The 19,797-nt window shown below is 43.2% G+C and overlaps 1 long non-coding RNA gene across 2 annotated transcripts in view; it reads left to right on the forward strand.

Annotated features, from left to right (window-relative positions):
- Positions 1-16,032, forward strand: part of LOC102377184 — a 54,883-nt gene extending 38,851 nt beyond the window's left edge. The window contains exon 3 of one of the 2 annotated variants that reach the window (XR_324105.1): positions 15,881-16,032. This is a non-coding gene — a long non-coding RNA (uncharacterized LOC102377184). The remainder of the gene's footprint in view (positions 1-15,880) is intronic. The other variant, XR_003094546.1, reaches the window with a different exon arrangement.
- Positions 16,033-19,797: the final 3,765 nt, after the last annotated feature.

Consider the following 19,797-nt stretch of genomic DNA (forward strand, 5'->3'; position numbering starts at 1 on the left):
ACTCTTTCCTGCCTATGCAGGGGGTCGGACTCGATGATCTATTGAGGTCCCTTCCGACCCTAACATCTATGAATCTATGAATCCTATCCCAGTGCTCTGGCTATTGAACTTTACTGTCTAAGAAGACTCAGATGCACAGCAAAGAGTAGTAATAGAATGGGAGGGATTTAAAATGGGGATGTTATGTTATGGGGAATGCACTCAAGTGTTAGTGAGGACAGTTCACATTTCAGGGGAAACTTCAAACCCAATTTTAGGCTGTGGCAGGTGAAGGGGCATTCATGTTGCAAATCCTTGTTTTTGCAAAACCAAGTATATCTGGAGCCTGTGCAGATATTCTGCTGCTGAGCTGGGATTTTAACTGACTGCTTTATAATGTATTTACCAAAGCTGTGAAGTTTGCCCTTTACTACTGGATTATGGTAATAATAGCACTGCGCTGCAGATGAAATTAGTTTTTTTCTGCACAATTTTGTTTTGTCTGAATGCCTGAATGTGTGAAATAAAAGGTGCAATCAGAAGCATTTTCATGAGCAATTCGCTCTCCTCTCCTACCCCAGCCCCACAAATGGAAAAAGTCTTACTATAACCCAGAGATGTGCTGGCTGCATAGAAAATGAATAGCATGAGAAAGTGCCTTGATAGACCTGAGGTTTTTAGAGTCACATTTGCCATTTGGGGGAGGAGGTAGGGAGGCAGTGTTTCAGAGACTCATCAGTGTTAAGATGAGAAGGGATCAATAATTACCCTTGTGTTTAGCATGGGCCAAGAAATTTCGCAAAGTGCTTCCTCCATTGTGGCTTTTGCTTGAATTACAGCCTGTTCTTTAAAACAGTGTCTATCTTGTTTTAAGTATTTAAAGAGTCTATCATATCCCTGTGTACTATTTGATCAAGGTCTTCAGTTTTAATGCTTGTAGTCATTAATCTCTTGTTGATCATATCTGAATGGCATGGATGTCCATGGATGACTGGATTTCCAAAGTCCTGCCTGAAGACGGACTGGGTTTAGCATAACACCTGGCATGCAATATATTAAGTGAAGGGTTATCCTCTTCTTTGGTGGTCCTGAAGTCCTGGCAAATAATTTGGAGGCTCTGTTTCTAGGGTCTATCTCCACTGCATAGTAGATAGTCAACAGGGGCATGAACTAGTTGTGCTATGGATGCCTATCTCAATAGAGGCCAAAGAGTGAATGGGCCTGGATGATTAAACTCCTCTTGGAGGCTGTATCTACATTTTGACTCACAGCTGAACCATGTTGGAAGGGTGTAGGAGATATCTATGCTGCACTTGCCTAAAGTTGAAGAGCAGATGACTTTGGCCTCTGAAGATGCCCACTTGGCACCCTACACTAATAGTTGATACAGTGGAATAACTGAGGGGGGCATCTGGAGCAGCAGGGAGTGGGGGTCTGATTGTGCTGTGCCAGTTGGCATGGCAGCAGCCTGCACCCCCACCAGGCATGGAACTGCCTGGCTTCCCCTCTGGGTAGAGAAATGTAGAAGGTGCCTTTTAACACAATATGTGGTGAACTGTCACACACAGTTCAAGGTAGCAGCTATTCCTGTAGCATGTGAATTTCAAGAGACACTGTCACACCTGCCTAAGGGATTTTGAAGTGCAATTTTCATCGACAGTCAATGGGGTATGTGCTTCTAAATGACCTAGGTACATTTGGGTAACTTTCCATCCTACCCCCTAGGAAGCACTGTTGACACATTGGATCTCTCGAGTGAATCTATAAAGATGCTGTGTAAGTACTGGAGGCATTGATTTAGTTGGAGCATTTGATTTCCCAAGAATAGTATGATTATCCTTATTATGAATAAGCATAGAGCGCTATTAAATGTTTTACTGTTGACAGTAAGATGCTCTTTTCACTGTGCAGTTACAGTCATCTCTTCAATTGTATATTCTACCTCTAGTTAAAATCCAAATCTCTTCATGGTAAGAGAATTCAATGCCTCTCTTTATCTTAAAAATGGCTAAAATGTGGACATATCAATGTATGTTGCTTCCCAACCATTCATTTGAAGGTGAACTCTTGTTCTGGTTTGCACATTAAATTACATGCTGAAATAAATTTGCCTATTTCTCTAGTCTGGAACCATGACAATGGATTCATTTTTTTTTATATACACAGCTAAATTCTCTTGCATTGTAAATTTTCTGGGAACCACTGTTGACTGTTAATTCACAGTCACTATGGTGGTGACCCCTCTATTCCCTCCCTACCACAAACTCTGAGGACCCCTCGAACAAGGATTTAGAAACATTTTTTTCAGAAGCTTGAGTGGGAAAGAGACAAGTACTGTCTGTTGGTGGTGCTTATTTTGCAATAATGTATTTGTTGAGTGAGAAGAAAAGCTGAAAGCCTCTAGTGAACCTAAGGGCTGTTACCTTAATAACTGCACTTCTTGGAGTGTTTAATTCTACTTTGAAAATAGCAGCATTGATCTTTTTTTTTGAGTGGAAAAACATTAGTTTTGTAGAGAATATTTCCAGGAAATACAGATCCACAGCCTTCTCTCCCCCTCCTTCCCTCCCCTGAATTAGCTATGGAGATAGATGGTTAGATTTTTTTTTTCTGTAGAAAATTGCAACAGAAATGCAAAGAGAAAAAAAAAAGATTGCCATGTTGCCATTAGACTCCCCTCCCTGCTCCCCCAGATATCAGCTGAAGCCCAAGAACTTCAGTTTGGAAATGCCATGACAGTGCTTCATGGTACCTTTACTCCAGGCATCTCATGTCCCAGTTCTCCTCTATGAAGAGGGCATCCTAGCTGGACTATGTTGCCCAACAACTATCTGTCTTAGTGGGCTGTTGCAATTCATCATGGGATCTCTCTAATCTACAGTTGTACAAATCCCACATTCTTATCTAAACTTCCATTCTGGGAATCCACTTAGGTTGTTCACAAAGTTGGGTTTTGAATTGCCTCCAGATTCTAATGAGATAGGAAACCCTCCCTTACATTTTGGATGGGCAAACTGTCCTGTGAGAATAGGAACAAGAAATAGGATGTGCCCCATTCCAGGCTAACAGTACTTGAAAGTCACTGGTAGTGAATGATGCTTGCTATGAACATCAGCATCCAAGAAACCAATACACTGAACTAGTTATAGACTTGTAGGTCTCAGAGAAGGTGAAAGAGAAATGGGTCTTACCTTCAGAAATGGGTTCTCCAGGTTTGATCTGAAGGATGTTGGTGACTAGTAAATGGTGGAAAAGGAAAGAAGATGTTGGAAGTATCAGGTAAAGCCACAGCCTACTCTGAGTAGGAGGAAAAAAGAAACAGGGAACTTTTTACTCAGACTGAGAATTGTGAAATAAAGTTTTGCAAAAAAAGGAGAAAGATGATGATAACAAAATATTAATATTAATAGTGATCACAATAGCTTAAAAATACTTATTATTAATTTATTTTACCCCCTGCCCCATCAAGAATCAAGGCTTTGTTGCAGATAGGCAGGGTGTACCTAAATGGTGCATTTTATTCCAAAAGTTTTGTACACCAGAGAGAAGAATCATTTCACACACAGCTGAAATGCAACCACTTCTGGGTTTTGAATGCAACAGCTATTTAACAGCATGCAATGATTACTCTCATATCTATTTGAGACTGTACATAGAAATGTGAGTGTCAGAACTTAGTACACCTGCAGTTGCTCTTGCTAGGGACTTTCCTACTTGTACAGGGAGGTTGTTCAACTTTAATGAGCATGTGTTGGCAGGACCTTCTGTTTACATATGTAGCACGTCCTATAGTGGGTGGCTTCTACCAGCATATTGGGTAACAAATTCATCACATACTGAGAGAGGAGAGAACCAGCACATTGTCTTACAGCACATTGGTACAGCTGAGCAGGATTAACTGTGCTTAGTCTGTGAAATCTGACAAGATCATCCCCAAAGGAGCTATGGTTGTAGCGTGACTTAACAGATCAATTTCAGTTGTGATGAAAAGCCACTAGCTCATGTGTGAAGAAGGTGGAAGTTTGTCTGAGACAGGATTGTCTCCCAGGAGTTAATGCTTGGATTGGACAATGCACTGCTAATCTTGCTCAGTACAGAATTAAGGCCCTGTGATTCATTGGCCTGACTGAAAGTCAGCCAGTGGAAGAAGACATACATTGGCTTCAGTGGAGTTTGGATCAGGTCATGATGTTTCTTTTGTTTAAACCCCAGACAGGTTTTTGCAATAATCATATGTAATTTTCATGCACTGTGTTAACACTTCACAGCTTCTTTCATCACAGCTATGATAGCCAATTAGTCATATCTCACTATTAGGCAGCACTAACAGCTATTTTAAATGCAGTCAAGGGTTCAATCTAGTGGTAGCTCAGATGGACAGCAGCAGCTATAATTAGTTCCTGAAATGTAGGAAGGAGAAATGTGCTATGTTTATAGCCAAGTGGACCTTTGCATTGAAATCTTTCAGTGGTAATTATGTATTTTTTATTAACATAGATTGAGTTAGTAAATAATGTCTTGTGTCCTTTTACTTGAGGGGCAGAATTACTTTTCAGCCTCTCTGGAATAAACTCCATGCAGCCATGGCTACCTGATTCCTGATTCCTCATTGCCACAGTGCCCCTGGATGACACATGCAGTGCTAAAGTTGCATATTGCAGCACCCAGCAAGTAGATTGAATGCAGAACACCTGGCTATGAGTGAGCTGTTTCCAAAGCTAGCTGGGTAGCTGCTGTTTGGGTTTCTCTCTGTTGCTTCATATTTTGTTGTTGGTGTCTGGCACTTCTTTCTTCTCTCAGTAAATTCACTGTACCTGATACTTTTTTGGCTCTGATTCTTCAGAAGGTGTGGGGGCCTGGAAACTCCATTGCAGATTATTAGGAGTTCATTACCTTTCTGTCTTCTTGCCCTTGTTATTTTCACCTGAGTCCAGGGATGACACTGTTTGTTACACTAGGTACAGGTCTGAACAAAACTTTTTGCTTTAAACATCTCTTTATGCTTTAAGGGATTATTGGGAATGAAACTCTCCAAAGTCATTATGATATTCTTAATTTCAGATTTAAAAAGGGTTTGTGAAACATTATGAACAACAGTTCATTTTTCAGTGAAATATATTGAAACAATAATTTTCATTCTGTCTCATTGGGGACCTCCCCTTCCCCCCCTGCCCCGCCATGTATGTGCACATGCATACAAACATTCTCTTTTTAGCTACCTCCTCCTTTTTCCCAGTGGGAGTAAAAGAGAGGAAATGGCAACCCCCTTCAATGGAAAAAAAATATACATGGAAAATCTTTCAAACTGTTTAATTGAAAAAGGAACCATTTTAATGGAAAGGACCCAGTAAGACAAAAATGTAAATTTCTTTTAAGATTTACTTCTTACCACTTTGGTTTCATTTTACTAAACCAACTCTTCCACCTTCTGTTTTTGAGGCAGGAGAGAGGAAATATTCTGCAATGTTGCACCTGTGTGGCCTGTTAATTAACAGAAATTGTTAAAGTTCTTTATTCCTTCAAGATTAATTGATTCGTCCTTCTTCCTGCTAACAAGCTATATATGGCCACAGTTGCCTCTCTATTAATGGAATGCAAGTATTTCTTTAATGGAAACACTTTTTCCTTGTAATATCCTCTTGGAAAAAAAAATCAGGAGATTTTTACTTCAAACACCTTTTACTTCAGTTCTGTATCACAGATGAGTTATCCAGTGGCCTCATTGCCCATTGTTGGAACAGTCTTGATTCATCTTTTTGACAAACTTTATTTCATAATTCTCAGTCTGAATAAGAAGTTCTCTGTATCTTTTTTCCTCCTACTCAGAGTAGGCTGTGGCTTTACCAGATACTTCCATCATCTTCTGTCCTTTCCCACCATTTATTAGTCACCTCTGACCATGGTGCTGAAATGCAAGAGATTGTTTGACAGAGGAGTCCCCAACCCATGATTTAACTTTCTGTTTGCCTTATTTTCATACACAATTGGGTGTATGAATGCAACATTTTCAGGATCATCTCAATTACATGCATCTCCACATAGTTATATTTCAATGGTACATTTACTAAATCAAAACCAACTTTCTGTGGGGCCTTTGCTGTTGGAAGGAACTATTTACTCCAGGTCCTTAAGGTTGCCTGCCTATTCATTAAAATTTAGGAAATGCCTTTCATGAGGATAAATGTTGCTGCAATGAAATGAAAACATAGAGATGAGTGTAACATTTACATGCTTGAAATGCCAGAGAATCTGACTAATATAAACTGGCCTACTTCCCATGTCTTTAATGGAATAATGCACTTTTACACCAGGCAGGGATCTGTCTCAGATTGTTTTCCAAGTGAATTAGTTTCAATTGATATGTACAGAGCCCACCAAGGGAAAAAAAAAAGCCTTCACATTAGCTGGACAACATGCCTGTACCCTCCTAACATATTTCATCCAGCCTAAGATGCATAATAGTAAATGAGATAATTCTTCCTCTTCAACAACACGAGAAAATGAAGGGCTTGCAATAAAAAATAATGGGAATTTTACAAGCTTATTCCCTCATTGCTTATAACTTGCTGCTGTATTTTATTGTATATTTCTTATCAAATGCACAAAGGCAGTTATCGCTGAAGCCGGCAAACTACAAGGGTCCTGGTATTCTGTTTAGAGACTAAAAGCATCTTAGATTTTAAAGGGCCAGATTCTATTCCTTCTGTTAGGCACCCAAGTGTGATTTAGTCCATAGTTTCTCAGCCTGTGGTACGTGTACCCCTGGGGGTACACGAGACACAGGCAGGGGGTACGCGGGTGCGGAAAACCCCTGCAGCAAGGTTCCACCCCCCCTGCCACTGCCAGGTTCATGTCTGGCTGCTCGTCCCCACACCCAAGCCAGCCAGAGGCTGCTGCAGGATGGAGAAGGCAGGCACACAGATCCCTGCCACACCTCGCTGATAGGCAGGTAAGTTTTTGTTCTTTTTTTATCCTGCCTGGGCTTTGGGGGGGTGGTGAGGGGGCAGACCAAAACCCCCAGAGTGTGGGAGGGGCAGGGCGCTGCCCCACTTCCTCCTGCACTGTGGGGATTGGCCCCATGACTTGGCCCACTCGGGGCCCAGTTCACTGCGGATAGGAGGGCTGGCGGTGGCACTGGGCTCTTCCCGGTGCTCAGGGCAGGCTACGGTGATGGGAGGGGGGCTGCTGCCTGCCCCCCTCAGCACCGCTGCCACTGAACATGGGGAAAAGCCCTGTGCCACTGCCAGCTCCCGCTTGTAGCCAGCCTGGGCTCTGGGGTGGCTGCAGCAGGCAGCCACCAGGCTGCAAACAGCAGGCATCAGCTCCATGCTGGCAACTGCACATGCTCCTCAGCAGGGATAAACCCATTCTCTGTTCTCTCTGCTCTGAGGCACGTGTGCAGTTGCCAGCACAGAGCTGATGCTGGGGCTGCAGAGTCCAGTGCAGCTGTTTGCAGCCTGCTTGCTGCAGCTGCCTAGAGCCCAGGCTGGATACAGGTGGTGCTGGCAGTGGCACAGGCCTTTTCTGGGCTGTGCTGCCTCAGCGCCACCCCCCTCCCTCCCCCCACACACACACACTGTCTGCTCAGAGCTGCGGGATGCTGGAGCCTAGAGAAGTTCCTGGCTGCAGCCAGTCCAGGCTCGGGGTAGTTGCTGCCAGCCATAGAGCCCAGGCTGCCTGCAGCAGGTTGCAGCCTCCCAGCTGCCTGCTGGGAACATGGCTGGCAGTGGCGTGCCAAGCAAAATGGCCTCACATGCCATGCTTGGCATGCATGTTCCAGGGTTTGCCAACCCCTACCTTACAGACTTACCTGACTGCGCTGTGGGCCTCTGCTTCTCTCCATTACCCCAACCCCTGCTGCAGCAGCCCCAGAAGCAGCCAACCCCACCTGCCTGTACCACAATTATGGTTGCTACTTGTCCCTTCTCTCTCCCTGCTTCCCTCTCTCTCTTCACCCTCCCCCCTTCCCTGTCTCACTCTCTCTCTCTCGCCCTATACCCTTGTCTGTCTCTTTCTCTCGCTCTCTTTTCCAGTCTCTCTCTCTCACCATCTCTCCCCCTGCCCCATCATCTTTCCCTCTCTTTCTCACCCCTTCCTCCTCTCAAAACTATGGCAAAAAATTTGGCAGGCCGTGCATTGCACAGCACTTTAAATTCCCCAGCAATAATTTGGTGTGCCACGCTTTGTGTGACACTGGGTTCAGCCTTCCTAGCTTTGGTCAACATCGCCTCTAGCCCAGGTACATTCTTGAGCAGCCCTGGTGTAAAAAGTAGCAACCCTACCCACACCACATCAGACATCTATCATATCACGGCCTTATATATGCAGCCCTTCTTCCAAAATATGGCGTGCATTAGTCTGTAAATATAAAATCCCCTGGAAAATTGAGTGCTGGGGTACTTATTAAAATTTTCAGAAGTTAGGGGGTACTTGCTACTTAAAAGGTTGAGAAACACTGATTTAGTCCATGCTGCTCAAGCTCCTAAAAAAATTCACCGTTCCTGCTTGTGTAACAATCTATCACATTAGCCAAAAGATGAAATCATGAAAAGCAGGAGTAGAGGAGGACCCATCCATCCTCTTCATTAACAGTTTTCTAGAGACTCAAGCAGGAGGGAAAAGGATTGCATTTAGCTGCCTAAGGATGCGGGGCCCAGTTTTTAAAGGTTCAATTCTTACAAGCTCCATCAGATTGTTTATAAGTCTGGCTATCATCCAGGCACCTAGATGAACGCAGGAATTTCAGGCATGCTCAGCATGCAGAAGCTCCCATTCTGATACTCAGTGGCTGGATTTTCAGGAGGATCAACAGCTAGCCTGCTCCAATGTGCCAAGCTCCATGGATTAATTGGTCTTGTAGTTAGAGGACTGAGCTCTGGGGGCAGTTACTGGCTTAGTTTAGTTTTAGTCACCTTCCTCATGCTGTCTCTTGGCCCCATAGTGTGCCTCTGCCTTGCTGGAATGAACATCTTTAAGGGGAAGAGGGATGGAAAGCTCTCTTATTCAGCAACATTCTTAAGCACATGTGTAAATTTGAGCATGTGAATGACATTATTGACTTCATTTGCTTAAATTAATTCCTTGATCAGGGCTGTTCTATTCATTAGTGAAGGAGGTTTTTGCCAGCAATGTATTTTGGTCATTACTGCTGTGGGTAAGACTAGTACCAGTGACCTCGAATTGAAGGCAGTTCTGTCTTATCAGCCACGCCTCCGGCATCATCTGCTTCTCCTCCTTGCCGCTTCATCACTGCCATACCCATGTGATCACATGTGCTCTCTCCTAAGCTTCTAGAACAATGACTTGCGTTGTCCTGGCTGCGTAGAAAAGACAATATCTATTCCCAGATAAACACGTTGGGGAATTGCCTCTTTTGGCTATTTGGTCCTGTCTTTCATTCTCATCTCTTTTCATTTGCTTTTTCCTTTTTGCAAATGAATATCACGTTTATCTCTCTCCTCCCTTTTATACTATTGTTTCTCTTTCCATGGCTTCTTTTAGTGCCCTCCTCAATTCCCTTTCTATTTACCACCTCTTCCCTACCTTTTATGTGTATCCCACAGGGTTGTTTTATCACAGCTTTCCAGTTTCATGGATTAACTTTATTAGTTTCTTTTGTATGGGTCTAATTGACATGCAGTTTCCAAATCTATTTCATTTTAGCACAAGTGACCTTTATTCCCTTCTGGGCAAAATATTTTCTCCCCCTGATGCATTCACTACCGCATCTAAAAAGTTCCATTCTGTGCTTGTAGAAGGCAAGCGAAATCTTAGGACAGTAGCAGGAATCATGGAGCAGTAGCATTGGAAAATAAATATGAGCTTTTAACCACATATAATAATGAATGAATGGATGTGTTTTTATTTAATTACTAATTACTTTTCCTACTCCTCTATCTGACTTTCCTAATGATTCCAAATGCTCTTATTACAGCAGTGCCCAGCAGCAAAGGAGTGCTCATACACCAGAATTCTGCCTCTGAATGTTGGAAGCATGATATGCTGCAGAGGAAAAGGCAAGAGCCCTCTCAATAGATGGTTTTGGAATAACATAAATAGGATATTTCCTTCCTAGGCCCAGTCAGTCAGAGATCTGTTGTGGTCCTTATGTGTAGCTTTGGATTGTTCTACATTTACCTGCCTCTGCTACCAGAAATTTTCATAGCAGGCAGCACTTGCCACCACTAAGTTACCAGAGACCAAACACACTCAGTACCCCCGCTCAGCAACTATGGTGTCTGTGTGCAAAATGTTGAAGAGACCATAGCAGCAAGCAGAAGGCAAGGGATTTGCCTACATGTGGCTTCTTCTGCCTGCCAGGCAGTTGGCAGAAGCCTCTCCCTGCTTGGCAGAGGTGAATTATCTCAGCTGGCAGACAGGAGGCAGAGGTACATTGGGTATGCACACACTCAAAGTTTGGGTGGCAGAAACTGAGTGTACTTTTGAGGCTTTTATATCTCTCCCAAATTAAATAAAACATCCTTATGTTGCCCTGGTTGTCCTAAAAAAGGGACAATCCTCCTGCAAATCCTATTAACCTGTTGGCTTCAGTGACAGTTTGTTCCATGAACTGATTTCATGTTACTATTCAGCTGACTTGAATGAAGCAACCCCAAATAAAGACTAGTGCAAAATGCTGTTGCCCTATTCCAAAGGTTTTAAAGCAGTTTTCCTTAAGCAGTATTCATCATGCGGCTCTTCAGTTCTGAAGGACCCCCTATGGCAAGAACTTAGGGCATGAGGATCCCCATTCTGGCTTGTGCTCTCCCTGATAAGAAACAATGTACTTTTCCCCCCTTGCTTCCTTGTGCAGTGGAGCAGAAATGGCAATTCACAGACTTTTTTTATAAGATGTTTTCATTGTAATTTTAATAGGCTAATTTCTTCTACTGAGTTCCCATAATTCAAATTTAATGAAACATGTCTTATAAAATTAAAAAAAATACAATAATAGAATGAAATGCTCCATTAAGCCTGTGAACAGGGGAAGATTGGACATGCAGCTTTGAGTGTGCTGACCCTGTCATTCCAGCATCATTAACATCCATCATGTGTGGACACTGCATCCTTACAGACTGGGCCATTGTCTCCCATCAGAAAAAAGAAATCTTAAATCTCATAGTGAGACTGAGCTTGGCATCCTGAGCCTTCTACTGCCAAATCAGGGGCTCCCATCCAGTCTGGCTCAGTAGCACTTAATCAACTCTTCATTTTTCATCATGATCCTTCTCGGTTTCAGTTTTTCTCTCCCACCATTCTTCTGTCCTGTCTAGTTCAGGGTTAGACTTTTTAGGGAAAGGGCACTCTAAACACATGTGTATATTGCACTTAGCACAATGGGTCCCTGAGAGGAACCCAGTGTCTGCCTGCTTTGGCCTCTTCTAAAATGACTGCCTATAGCAGCTCCATAGTGCCATTTTCCTCTCTGTGGCATGAGGAATTGGCAAAATGGATGAAGGAGATGCCCCCTGTTGAAGATAGGCTATAATTTGACCCTCTGGAATTTTTGACTTCTGGTCTAGGCCTTGATCCAAGTCATGTTTAAATTAATGGGAAGATACCCACTGACTACTGAACTTTGGGTGAGGGCTATGAATTGCAAAGCTATTACCAAGATAGTAGTAGCTTTGCTGAGCTGCTTGGTGGTATTGTGCAGAGCTGATGTGCATCCCCTATCATAAAAGCACACAGAATCAGCCTGTCAGTGCTACTCCTGTGTAATGCTACATTGCCATACACCTTTTTTTTTTAACATGTCTCACAGAAAATGCCGACCTCAGGCCAACAGCAAAAGCAATTCAGGGATGAAATTTATTGTGGAGCTGCAGGAGTGAGAGAGATTAATGCTTTCCTTTCATCTCGTGACCCTTCATCTCTGTGTTTCAAATTAGATATGGTTTGAAATATAGCCCTTAGCCCATTACCTGTGGCAGAAAAAAAAATTAAAGAAAATAACCTGTTTGCAAGCGAACAGCCAGTATGTTCTATTGACTTTGGAAGAGTTGTTTTTTTTCTTGTTCCTTGTAGCTGCAACGATAGTCATGGCTGGGTAGTGCAGAACATTAACAGAACAGAACAATTCAGTGAAGGGATGTGTCAGCGACTGGCTGTACAATTCTATTTGTGACCTTTTGCCTTTAAGTAAGCAAGAAAGAGTAATAATATGAAAAAGAGGACTGAAGGGCAAGAATATTACTTGTATTACAGTTGGCCCACCCAAAATGAGGCTCCTGCTGTATCAGGGAGAATTCTTACCAAGAAAAAGACCCTGATAAGAGAGGATAGTCAAAGTGACAAAGGAAGCAGAAGTACAGACTTACTTAAAGACATTAGCATTACTAATCATCACAATAGTATTGCAAGCCTCTTACTACCAGGTGTTTTATTTAAAGGCCTGCCCCCTGGAGTCATGAGAATCTCAGCTCCTATTTGTTGAAGTAGGAAGTTTCACAAACCTGAAGGGTAAAGAAAATGGCCCCCTAATCTATTTTTTTAAATGCTGTAATTTTAAGCCAATCTCTTGATCTTTGAGTCCCTGCCCAATCCCACCAATTACCTGTTAGACTTCTTAGGGAAATCTGCCATACATCTAGACTAGAATGAAGTACAGAAAGAGAGATGGGAAACTATGTGCTACTCTTTTAACATGTTGTATCCTTATTCTTAAGGCCAGTGAGTGCTTTTTATCCTGGGGAATACTTACAGAATTGTGCCATGTAGTTTAAGAATGGTGAAATGCTTTGAGAGCTTTGGCTACATGTGGTAACTATGTTAGAAGTGGGATTGAAAATCTAACCCCCTTAGACCTTTTTGACAATGAAGCCTAAGAGAGTAGCAATGGATCTGAACATCAGAGATTCTATTAAGAAATAACAATGATAAACTTTTTGCTAGAGATGATGGGCCAAATCAGGATTGATGTGAGTGAGTATGTCTATGCTGGTGAGTGAGTATGTCTATGTGAGCCTGGTCCCTTATCCTGCTGCCTTAAACTGTCAACTCTTATTCTCGATCTCTCAGGCCCATTTTATGCTTCACAAAACTGATGGCTTGAAAACAATATTTAAAGGTTTGTTTTTGGAAATTGGTTTATAGTGGTGTGTGTAGTGAACTATCTTCAGAATAGTTCAGGATGGGCAGCAGGGGTTAACTGATTTTTAAAAGCCTGGGTCTTAGACAACCTGCTTCTGAAGGCTCAGAAAACTGTGTATAACACAACAATGCCAGTGGATACACACACAGCCTGGGAAAGTGGGTGCATGTACGACACTGTTCCATAACATGAGATAAGGTGGCACCAGCTCACAAGGCCCCAGAGTGGAGGGTCAGAGTTTTCCAGTTTTGGGAGAACAGACCATATTAGGAGGACACTGGTAAAGCCCCAAATTAGGATGTGGGTATGTGATAGGTTTATGAAAATGGGATTTTGGCTGACAACACAGGACATGGACAATGCGATGATTGAAGAGAGACCTATCAGCGATTGTTACTCTCAAGTCTCTGCTTTTGTATTCTTTCCTTCTGATGATTCCTGATGACTCTTGATCCACAACTAAGGGCCTGGGTCCTTCTCCCTGTCCTCCTCCCTGAGAGGGTCCCTGAGAGGGGTCCCCGTCCCCTGGGAGGGGTCTCCGAGGCCACCATGGACAGAAGGCACACCACCAGCCTGTCTTATCCACTCCACTGGCGGGGGATGGGGTGGGGTGTGGTCCTTGGCATCCCACCTCCAGGCTGCTGACACACTGACATCTAACACCTAAGAGAGAGCTTCATAATGAAGACTACATCCTGGCCAGATGTACTTTGACTCTGATGACAGCCCTAGGATTTGGTAGATATATAGAATTTCTTGATTGTTTGTATTGTTTTTTGTCTGTTATCACTGTGTATCAGTAAATTTTCCTTTTATCGAATGGAAAGATCGTGGTCAGTCTGAGAGTGGGTACCCTCTGCCCCAAATAAGGCATCTAAATCCAGAGCCAACAAAAACAACCTTGACTCTGAAACAAAACCAAACCCTCTGTACTTTCTGGGTATCAGGAGAAGAGGCAATTTTAGCTCTGGGCTTCTCTCCAGCCCATACCTCCTAGTGTCCTTAACAATCTTTATGGCACCATCCTTATTAGTTGGCCATCCCTTTGAGCTGGCCCCAAGCCTTGCAGACTATTATCTGATGATCACCTGCAGTGGGTTTCTGAGCCTCTGGGGGGCAAGCACCTCCTTTCAGAACCTAAATAAGATCATGCAGTTTGAGGGGTTAGAGGAATTTATAACAACTAACAATAATATTGACGTCTTTAAGGGCTGGACGCAAAGTTCACTAAGGGCCTGGCTACACAGTAATTTTGTGTGGCTCTTGGAGCTCTTAATCCTTGGATTGTCTGCACATTAACACCTGAAACTAGTTTTAAACACTTCTTGTGTGGTTCAAAGTTATGCCACACCAGGGCAGGATTATCTCTGATCCATGTTACCCAGCTCGTGTTCCACTAGGGTGTAGCCACTCTTGCACACATCCCACCTGCCCTCCCTCCTCTGTTGGCCTGGATTGAGGCAGGCAGTGGTGGTGGGGGCCAGGCAGGAAGGTTAACTCTTCCCTGACTGCTCCCCTGGGACAAACAGCACAAGCAACTACAAGTAAAGGGGTCTGTGGGGGAGCCCAAGGGGTTGGGAGGGGAACCCTGAAGAACAGAGCAGGGCCACAGGGGCAGGGGGGAACTGGGGAAGCCTTGGGGGGGCAGGAGGGAAGCCCAGAATGGGTTGGGGAGGGATTCTTACTTTTCAGTCCTCCCGGCTCTTTCTGGTCTCAGCTTGTGAATGCTCAAAACATGAGCAGGCACTAACAGTGATCAACATCTCTGTGGCTCACAGTGTAAGGTGTAACAAGGCTCTTAGTTACTGGGACATTCACCATTGATTTTAGTTGCCTTTGTAAAGAGCATTGATCTATAAATAAAAGGTACCCCACTGTCCTGATCTAAAGACAATTTGCAGTCACTGCTGAGACTGCAGCTCATGTAGGTACAGCTTTAAACCTTTCAGCTTGGGTAGCATAGTAGCATGGCTATGACACTGTGGGCTAACCCAAATATTACCCAGCTTCTTGGATGGGCTTTGCAGACTGCTCTCAGCTCTGCACTACTTCAGTTACACTGACAGCAGTGCTTGAGCTCACTAGGCTGGGTATGTCCATACAGCATATAATGGCAGTAGTGACTGCAGTGTAGACATACACTGGCCTTGGTCTAAAGAAAAGCAGGGTCAAAGGCAACTATTACTAGCCCTAATGTGCTCACCGCTCATTGATGCTGTTAATTTCTCTGGTTCCACAGGCAGCCTGGCATTAAAAACTTAGGACTGTATTCTGCTTTCAGTTGTATAATTGCCAGTCTTTCATTGAAATCCCCAATGTAACAGGCAGACACTGGAGGCCTCGAGTAAGAGGCATCAAACTTTCAAGTAGTTGTTAAGCAAAGGACATGTTTTTCAGCTGCCTAAGGCAGCAGATACTTCAGACTCAGTGCTGGGCTGTCCCAAGCTAAGTACTGTTTAATGGTTGATTGCAATGTAGAAGTTAAGCCATATGTATTCTGAACCACAGTAATGATTTCTAGGGACATTCCCTAGGCAGATTCAAACAGGAGACACTCATTCTAGCACCAGCCCATGGAGCAGATGTTCTTGTCTGAGATAGTGCCTGCTGTGCAGAGACTCACAGTGGGCTTGGTGCAGCTGGCAGTGGCATGAGGGGGAACCTTGTAGAATTTAACAAATGCCCCCCAGCCATTTGGAGCCAAGCTCCTACCCATAGGACTGGCATTTGTTTTCATGTGGCAGGTGTGCTGGGGAATTGAGTTTTCTTGTCGAAGGGGATTAAAATTCTTTTGATGTCTCCTTGCAGAAGATCTCCCCCCTGCCTGGATCCAGCCTTCTGCACTTCTTGCTGCCATGGCTTATTGTCCTTTAAGAAAACCTTAAATGTGAAAGGCACACATCAGTAAAGGGCAAACATCTGCTAGCAGCAAGGGACATTTCAGAGCAATGAAGTACAAGAACCCGATCCTCAGTGTCCATCTCCTTCATTTCTGCAAAGGAAAAAAATGTCCTCAAGTCAAGATAAATGTTCTTATAAATATTGGATTCAACTTCATTTCATTTCATTTCAGGAACATCAAAATATTCCCTGCAATGGGAATGTTTTGACATTGCTCAAACAGCATGTACTATCTGGACTCCTGGGTGGCCTATATTCCTTTGTGTCATGGCAATGCACCAGTCCAGCTGCTGAGAAGCCTAGGAGAAAGGGAATGCAAGACTTCTGGGCTCTTGGAGGGCCTGGAAGTGGCAATTTGTGGCAGGCTACCCTTGATCCTGGTACCTGGACTTGGAAATTTGAAATGCCAAGCAGCAAGGGATGTGGGCAAATGGCATAAGCCCTACATGGTTTCTTTGAAAATTTCATAGAAATCATCATCTTCCCATGGAACCTTTTGAGGAATCTATATTTTCCACTACAAAATCAATCCATTTGAAAATTTCTGACCAGTTCGTCCCATATGTTTTGATCCTGAGTTAAATAATGTTCAGGCCTGTGATGTTCCAAAGGATTCAAAGTTACAAATAACACCAAGACCTACATGTTCACCTTGTTCTCAGTTCAGTTCCCATTGAAGTCACTGTGAACCATTTTCCACTGTGTACACCTCAAGTTTAGAATGGCTTCCTTCATAGTAAATGGTGTGAAACCGATCTGACACTGGAGATAATTTGGTTCTGACCCTCCAGACTTCTGAAGTGTTTACCCCAATGACAAGAAAATAGATAAATTTCTTTAAATTTCTTTAAAATTGAGGGGGAGAAAAGAAATCCTTACTGTTGCTTTGTAGAGATTATTCTTCCTGAGTAGTTAAATACTCACTAGCAACATATTTACAGAGTGGAAGGTTGTTGAAGTTCAGTGGGTTTCTTCTGAGCAATTAGACCCAATTCTGGTACAGTTTTTGGAATGTGCTAATTGGACAGTGACATTTAATGATACAGTGAAATGAAATTAATGACATAAAGATTGAGTTAATCATAAAGAAACATCTCACATCAAAAGGTATGCAGCAGGGCATGGAACTGGAGCTGCCAAAAGAGGTCTTTTTGATTAAATCTTTTTAATCAAAAGATACATTTGTTCAAAACTGAAAAGTTTAATGGAAGGACATTGAGCAGAAATTCCATCCTGGAGTCACAAAATGTTACCAACCAAATTTCCGTCACAAGCAAAACCAGAGATGGAAAGAGAATGATTCCAGTGAATGAGGCATTCATTTGGAATATGGGAGACACGGGTTTAGATCATTGTCCTGGAGGAGGCAGCATTATTTATGAATAGTTTGTTTCCATATCTGACTTATAAAGGAAGACGCTCTAGGTCATGGGGGCAGACAGAAGAGCAGCTCCCCATTGCAACTCACAGTGTTTTGCAAGAAGTGCTGTGAGTTGCAATGATCCCCTGGACCCAACAGAAGTTTGCGGGTGGGTCCAGGACTTGGGGATTCCACCTGCTTGCTATTGGCCTGCAGCCTGGTCTCCCTAGCAATGCCACTCCCCACTCCTAGCCCAGACACTGTTTTCAGATTGGGAGGGGGGAAAGGGAGCAGAGGGAGCTCATTCTTGGGGCTCCCCAGCTGGTGCTGGAGGGTGGCATGGATGGATTGGAGTGTTCCCCCTTCCCCCCCCCCGAGATGAGGGGTTGGGGTGGGGGGGGCTCCAATCCACCCACCCCACTCTCCAGCACTGACTGAAAAGAACCGCAGGCCAAACTCCCTCTACTCCCTTTTCCCCCTCCCATTCTGACAACAGTGACAGGCTGGGAGCTCTGTAGACACAAGTTACAGAACGCACTCCATTTTGGAATGTGTTCATTTGAACCTCATTCAATTAGAGTTCAGATTTTCATGGGATTGGGCCCTTTTAAAGTGGTTTGCAGCCATGCACTTGTGTTTGGTCATGGCTGTAGACCAATTTCTGGGGCCCAATCAGGCAAAAATTGTCACTTCTGTCTGTGCCCTACATGAGCTGAAGGACACTTGCTTCTCCACATTAATGTTAGGTTAATGGATGAGGGTATCTAAACATACGTAGTTGTGTGTGATCAGCAGTTCATTTTGTGAGGTTCAGCTTGCTATCAATAAGAGTGTAGGATTAAAACATTTTTTTTTTTACTACACAAATGTAATTGTGCAGAAAATGCCACTTTCTTAGATCCCATTGTAGGATGCTTATATGGAAATCTAGAAGCAAGAACATGGCTCACCTGGTCAATTAGAAGATTACTATTCCCTTGCTGATCTGCTTGGGGGAATGTTGCTCCTTTACAAATCCAGTAGGAGAACTATTCACTTGCATAAACAACTGGAAGAATACCGATGTTACCCGTATGCAACTGAAGGTGTGCTGCTCATTCAGAGATCTGACTGGAGGAGAGCTAATGACATACAAGTCAAATTGGAAGAATATTGATGCCACTCACCACTGATTGGAGTAAGGCTGCTTATTCTCAGATCCGATTGAAGAAGGTCTTAGCCATTCATTAACTATTCTTTTTAGCTTTTACAATAAGATGAAATTATAAGAGGCATTTCTCTGGATAAATGTAAACTGTTAATAAAATTATCCTCTTCTCCATGCAACTTCTATTTTTCATTTTGAAATTCAAGTTGGCTTTTCTTTTATGGCCACCTGTTTCAATGACTGTAGAAAAGTTTTAATAAATGACTCCTTTTCTAATTTACAGTGTGATCTAAACATGAATCCAAATGGGGCCAGATCTTCCAAAAAAACTTTAACATGTACAGTCTACCTTGAAAAATCAGGTTTTCATTGTTAAAGGCTGAGGCCTTCTCAAAATTCTATCTGCTACATATGTCAAGCAATCATATCATGCCCACCCCATGTGCCAGAACTCCAACTCATTTCTGCTCATCTACACTTCCCCATCAATTTACAATTTCTTTGTTGCCTGTAGTCTGTGGAATTTATTTCCCTTTTTTCTTTCATAAAAAAAAATGCTGCATTCTTCAGAGAAAAGTTGAAAAGAATGAGCTCATCTCAACTTCCTGCCTAGCCACATATGCAAATGAAATTAAGATTCCCGCTACCTAAGCCGATTGATTTCCTAATCCATTTCTGAGGACAAATCACTAATCAGGGCCCCTTCCAATTGCTACTCCATGCAAGATTGCTAACTTCAACTGTGTGTTAATCTGGGAGGAGGCAGGGCAGTCAAAGTGCCCAGAGAGAGAAAAGAGGTAGTATCCTAGGATCTATGGTGTGGGAGGGATAAGTGATGCCCCCATATTGTGAGACTTAATTCAGGCAGACACTGAGACCAAAGCAAGAAGAGATTTGTTTTGTGTCTCACCCATATCTGCCTTGGCTTGAGAGCTCATTAGTGCTGCTAAACTAAGCAGAGTTTTGCTTGGTTAGTTCTTGGATAGGAAATCTCTAAGAAAATGGGATTGATGGTTTCACAGGTGACTTTCTCTCAGAGCCACTACTGAACTGAGGACCCAGGTTGGCACTAGGATTCACTGGACATTGTACATATTGTGAATGATTAAAAGGCTGGCTCTACTTGTGGCTATTAAAGCAACCAGGGCATTGCATATGTTTCATCTGCTACATTAGAGAGATTAACTAGGTCAGTGACAAAACGTTGTTCAGAACCCAGCTGTTTGCTATATGGGTTCTGAAACAATTTACTAGCCTAGTGCTTATATCTCATACTCAGTCTCTGCCTCTAGCTTGGCCAATTCCCTATAGGCATTC

This window comes from Alligator sinensis, unplaced genomic scaffold (genome assembly GCF_000455745.1).
Source record: "Alligator sinensis unplaced genomic scaffold, ASM45574v1 scaffold561_1, whole genome shotgun sequence".
NCBI lineage: Eukaryota > Metazoa > Chordata > Crocodylia > Alligatoridae > Alligator > Alligator sinensis.